The sequence below is a fragment of the Magnolia sinica genome, chromosome 19 (assembly GCF_029962835.1).
Source record: "Magnolia sinica isolate HGM2019 chromosome 19, MsV1, whole genome shotgun sequence".
NCBI classification, from domain to species: Eukaryota; Viridiplantae; Streptophyta; class Magnoliopsida; order Magnoliales; family Magnoliaceae; genus Magnolia; species Magnolia sinica.
The window spans coordinates 58,981,031-58,987,415 of record NC_080591.1 but is presented as its reverse complement, the minus strand read 5'-3'; the positions used below and the strand labels follow the sequence as shown (position 1 = coordinate 58,987,415).

Here is a 6,385-nt window from a genome sequence, read left to right as displayed (position 1 = left end):
TTAGAAATTAACTTTCTATTTTAGTAACTTTCTAATTTTAACTATTTTAGAATCTAATTTTGTTTTCCTAATTTATTTTTAGAATTTTTTAGAAACTAACCTTCCTATTTTGTAGGCCTTTAAGATAGAAATTTCTAATTCGGTAAGCTCCTTCTCTACTTTCTATTTTTCAGTTCTCTTTTAGTAATTTACTTTCTAGTTTAGGACTTTCCTAATTTATTTTAGAAGTTTCCACTTTCTTTTAGAAATCAGTTTACTGCTACCTTTCTTTTAAAGGATTGTTCCTCTTCTTTTAGAATCTAACTTATTTTGTTTTATTTTGCAGGTCCTTAACTTAGGAGCTTCAATTTGGTAATTCCTTTCCAACTCTCCCTCTCTTTCTTTTTAGATTTTCTTTTCCTTTCTTAGGATTAGGCTTTGAATTTGATTGAGGGCTGCGAGTGTTTCATGCCCAAGTGGGCCCGTGACAACACTCGACGTCTCTTGACTGAAGGAGGATTGGTTGAGGGGTTGACTATCCATCGCAGGACTAGACACCACTCGAAATCCCCTGAGTTAATTGAAGTTATGGCTGAAGACCAACCTCCTCTACTTCCACCCAGGGTGGAGGATACCCAAGATGAAAATGAGGTGCAACAGGCACCCCCGCCTCGTACTTTACGAGATTATCTACAACCGGCGGGAGTGAGTACGCCCTCATGCATGATTTTTCCTGAAAACACAGGACAAATGGACATCAAGCCAGGAGTTATCCAACTCCTTCCCAAATTCCATGGACTTGAATCAGAAAGTCCATATTTACATTTGAAAGAGTTCGATGAGATTATAGCTACATTATGTTTTCCTAATGTATCTGAGGATACAATTAGGCTGAAACTCTTTCCTTTTTCCTTAAAAGAGAAAGCTAAGACGTGGTTACATTCACTGCGTCCTAGATCCATTGGCACATGGAACGACATGCAGAGGAAATTCATAAAAAAATTCTTCCCACATCATAAAATGATTACCCTCAGAAAAGCAATCATGAACTTTGCCCAAAAGGAAGATGAAACATTCTTCCAATGTTGGGAAAGGTTCAAAGATTTGGTCAGTTCATGCCCACAACACGGATTTGAAACGTGGCGCATTACAAATTTTTTCTATGATGGACTGACATCTTCCATACGCCAAATGGTCGAGACAATGTGTAATGGAGAGTTCATTAATAAAGATGTCGACGAGGTATGGGACTACCTCGACAGTTTGGCTGAAAAAACACAATCTTGGGACTATTACCCAAAATCAAACACCACGTCTAGGCCGACTCAATTAAAGGAGAAAGGTGGATTATATCTCTTGAAAGAAGAGGATGATCTCAAGTGTAAAGTGACTACGCTCATAAGGAAAGTTGAGGCCATGGAAGGAAAGAAGGATAAGGTTAATGAAATTGTTTGCGGCATCTGTGATTACAACATTCATACAACTAAAAATTTTCCTACAATATCTGCCTTTCGAGGAGTGTTGAATGAACAAGCTAATGCCGTAAACAACTATCAAAGACCTTTTACTGGACCTAACTCCAATACGTACAATTCTGGTTGGAAAAATCATCCAAACTTTAGTTGGAGGAATGGACAAACAGCTACCCCTCAAGGTTTCTTCAATCAAAATCCAAATCAAGTGAAACCTCAAGAGGAACCGGTTCAAAATTCCATACAAGAGCTGGCTCAGGCAATGCGGGGAATTACAGATTTTATGCAAAAGATAGATTCTCGTATGACGGTTATAGAAAAGGGGATGCTTCCTGCACAACCTCTCCCCAATCCTAAACCGCAGTACGAGATTAATGATCCCAGCTCTTCAAATCAGATGGGGCATGCTAAATCCATCACCACTCTTAGGAGTGGGAAGATCATTGATAAAACTCTTCCGGTTAGGCCCGAAAAGCCTCAAGAACCAGAAGAGGACAACAATGATGGATCCAGTGATGCCCCACAAAAATTAGAACCGGAACTTCTAGAGAAGCCAGTTGCTCCGTTCCCCCAACGGTTGGTTTCACCAAAACCTCTTTCTAACTCTCAGGATATCCTAGAGGTGTTGAAACAAGTGAAAGTCAACATTCCTCTACTTGATGTCGTGAAACAGATTCCTTCATATGCCAAATTTCTGAAAGACTTATGCACGACCAAAAGACGGAAAATTATTCAAAAGAAAATCTTCTTGACTGAGAAAGTGAGTGCCATCCTGAAGCAAGACGTGCCACAGAAATTCAAAGATCCCGGTAGCCCAACCATATCATGTGTAATCGGGAACCATCGAATTGATCACGCACTTCTTGACTTAGGAGCGAGCGTCAATCTGATTCCCTACTCGGTATACAAACAGTTAGGTTTGGGTGAATTAAAACCCACCCTAACCACACTACAACTTGCTGATCGCTCTGTTCGTGTACCAAGAGGGATAATTGAGGATGTGTTAGTCCAGGTCGATAGATTTTACTACCCTATAGATTTTATCATCCTGGATACCGAACCCATCAATAACATGAGCACTCAGATTCCCGTCATTCTTGGTCGCCCATTCCTTGCCACGTCAAATGCAATTATCAATTGCAGGAATGGTGTCATGACTATGTCTTTTGGAAATTTGACATTGGAGTCAAACATTTTTTTCAATAACGGCAGCAACTCAGAGGATGATGACGATTTCCATGACATTAACATGATTGACTCTTTCGTGGAAGATACGACACCGCTGACCTTATCCTCCGACCATCTGGAGACGTGCCTGGCCCACTCCCATGATTTTGATGATGACATGATTAGGGAGACGTGCGCCTTGCTTGATACTGCACCGGTACTTGAAGTTAACCGGTGGAGGCCACAATTTGAAGAATTACCACAAACCGATGTAGTGCCTCTACCGTCTAACCTCAAGCCACCGAAGCTTGACCTAAAACCTTTACCCTCTGATTTGAAATATGCCTATTTAGGTCAAGATGAGACATACCCGGTGGTGATCTCTACCCACCTGGAGAAAGAATAGGAGAGTATGCTCATATCTACTCTCATTGAGCATAAAGGAGCCCTGGGATGGACGATAGCGGACCTCAAGGGAATCGATCCCTCGATTTGTACTCACCGCATATATCTTGAGGATAATGCAAAAACCGCTCGGCAACCACAACGTAGACTAAATCCAAACATGAAGGAAGTGGTTAAAGCCGAGGTTCTTAAACTATTGGACGTGGGTATTATATACCCTATATCCGATAGTCAATGGGTGAGTCCAACTCAAGTGGTCCCTAAGAAGTCCGGAATCACCATCGTAGCCAATGCTAATAATGAACTCGTGCCAACTAGAGTCACTACTGGTTGGAGAATATGCGTTGACTACAGGAAATTGAATACCGTCGCGAGGAAAGACCACTTTCTTTTACCATTCATTGATCAGATCCTTGAAAGGTTAGCTGGTCATTCCTATTACAATTTCCTTGACGAGTATTCGAGCTACAACCAGATAGAGATAGCCCCTAAAGACCAGGAAAAGACCACATTTACATGTCCCTATGGCACCTTTGCCTATCGAAGGATGTCATTCGGACTATGTAATGCCCCTGCCACCTTTCAGCGATGTATGCTTAGTATCTTTTCTGATATGGTAGGGCAATATCTAGAGGTCTTCATGGACGATTTCTCTGTTTACGGTCCATCTTTCAGTAAGTGCTTGGAAAGTCTTAAATGTGTGCTGAAAAGATGTGAAGAGAAGAACTTGGTACTTAATTGGGAGAAGTGTCATTTCATGGTTCAGAAGGGAATTGTCCTTGGGCATATCATCTCGTCCAAGGGAATCGAGGTAGATAAGGCAAAAATCGATCTTATCTCTAACCTACCTCCACCCAAGAACATCAGAGACGTGCGATCCTTCTTAGGACACGTAGGGTTTTACAGGCAATTCATAAAGGACTTTAGTCTCCTCTCTCGTCATTTATGTAATCTTTTGCAAAAGGATGCACCATATGAGTGGACTGAGCAATTCCAGGAAGCTTTCACCAAGCTTAAGGATATGTTGACCTCTGCACCTATCATGCAGCTACCCGACTAGAGCCTTCCTTTTGAGCTTATGTGCGACACTTTTGATTATGCTCTTGGGGCGGTCCTAGGCCAGAGAAAAGATAAGAGGCCCTACGTCATTCATTACGCAAGTAGAACTTTAAATTCTGCCCAGGTGAACTACTCGACTACGGAAAAGGAACTCTTAGCTGTAGTGTTCGCCTTGGACAAATTTAGGTCCTACTTGATCGGATCCAAGATCATTATCTACACAGATCATGTGGCACTTAAGTATCTTCTTTCTAAGAATGATTCTAAGCCCCATTTGATACGATGGATCCTTCTACTCCAAGAATTTGATTTGGAAATTAAAGATAAAAAGGGAGTAGAGAACGTAGTGGCCGATCACCTTTCTCGCCTTAATACCTCTGAGTCCCTTGAGACGACTCATATCAATGACATGTTCCCTGATGAACAACTGTTCAGAGTCTCCCATTCACCTTGGTTTGCTGATATTGCTAATTATCTTGCTACAGGTGCCATACCGACACAGTGGACTGCGCAAGATAAGAAGAAATTCTTCACCGAGGTGCGCAACTTTTTCTAGGATGATCCTTATTTATTTAAATATTGCCCAGACCAAATCCTAAGGAGATGTGTACCAGATGATGAGCATCAGAGCGTCATCTCCTTCTGTCACTCATAGGCCTGTGGTGGTCACTTTTCTGCTAAAAAGACCACGGCCAAGATTCTGCAGTGTGGCTTTTACTGGCCCACTATGTTTAGGGACACTCATGAGTTTTGCAAAGCTTGTGAGCGTTGTCAGAAATTGGGAGCATTGTCCCATCGAAATATGATGCCTTTGAATCCCATCCTTATCATTGAAGCATTTGATTGCTGGGGCATCGATTTCATGGGACCATTCCCCCAATCATTTGGAAATCTGTATATTTTGCTCGCCGTGGATTATGTCACTAAATGGGTCGAAGCGATTCCGTGTCGAACTAATGACCATCGCACGGTCATTAAATTCCTAAAAGAAAACATCCTTTCTCGATTCGGAACGCCTCGAGCCATCATCAGTGATGGGGGCTCACACTTTTGTAATAGACCATTCGAGAGCTTAATGAAGAAATACGGTATCTCTCATAAGGTGAGCACCCCATACCATCCTCAGACAAGTGGACAAGCTGAGATTTCCAATAGGGAGATCAAACACATTTTGGAGAAAACGGTTAACCCAGATCGTAAGGATTGGTCAATCCGATTGACCGATGCCTTATGGGCATACCGTACCTACCTTTAAAACCCCTATTGGAATGTCTCCCTTTAGACTTGTCTATGGGAAAGCTTGTCACTTGCTGTGGAGCCGGAACATAAAGCGTCTTGGCGATCAAAAATCTTAATTTCAATCTAGACAACGCGGCTCGCTACGCAAACTTCAATTGAATGAACTTGAGGAAATCAGAATGATGCGTACGATAATTCGAGAATTTACAAGGACAAGATGAAAGCATTTCATGACCAACACATTTTGCGAAAATCATTCACGCCTGGTCAGAAGGTCCTTTTGTACAATTCTCGATTACATCTCTTTCCGGGTAAGCTTCGATCTCGTTGGACCGGCCCTTACATTGTTGTGACTACTTTTCCGCATGGGGCCGTTGAGATAAGAGATCCCGACAATGGCAAGGAGTTTAAAGTCAATGGACATCGATTGAAACCATTTGTCGAGAAATTTGATTCAGAGGACATGTCCATGCTTCTGACTGATCCTGTTTACCAGGATTGATCTCCTAGTCTGATGGAGGTACAGGTAAGTTTATCGCTTTCATAGGACTAGGGTAGCTGCTTTATTTGTCTGGCTGAAGACGGTAAACTTAGCGCTCCTGGGAGGTAACCCAGCTCTTCATTTTTTTCATTTTTATCATTAGTCAGTTCAATGTTTGTGGGTAACATTACTGCAAACCCTCACGAGACTACAACTCGTCCACTAGGGGTAACCTAGGGGTTTAAAGGCTTGTTGCATACGCTAAATGCAATCGAGAGCACCTACGAAAGTGGTGTAGGTAGGATTTCATTTTTGTATTTTTTATTTTATTTTTGTTGGTTTCTCTCTTGTGTTGACCCGCTCTTACGTAGATATCCTTGGAAAGCCTCTTGATTCTTTTGTCCAGATACTATCTTTCCATCACTCCTATTTTTCCGTTATCTCATGTGCATTGCATGTCTATTTCTTTTACATTGAGGATAATGTAGATTTTTGGTTGGGGGTGGGAGATTAGGTTTCCTAATCAGTGTTTTCTTGGTCTTGAGCAAAAGTTGTGAAAATTTTTAATTTTTCAGGATTTCTG

At 41.7% G+C, this 6,385-nt stretch overlaps 1 non-coding gene across 1 annotated transcript; it reads right to left on the bottom strand.

Annotated features, from left to right (window-relative positions):
* Positions 1-1,005: 1,005 nt before the first annotated feature.
* LOC131235737 (small nucleolar RNA R71) lies at positions 1,006-1,112 on the bottom strand. The gene has a single exon (XR_009166259.1). It is a non-coding gene; the product is annotated as a small nucleolar RNA R71 (small nucleolar RNA).
* Between the last annotated feature and the right edge of the window lie 5,273 nt (positions 1,113-6,385).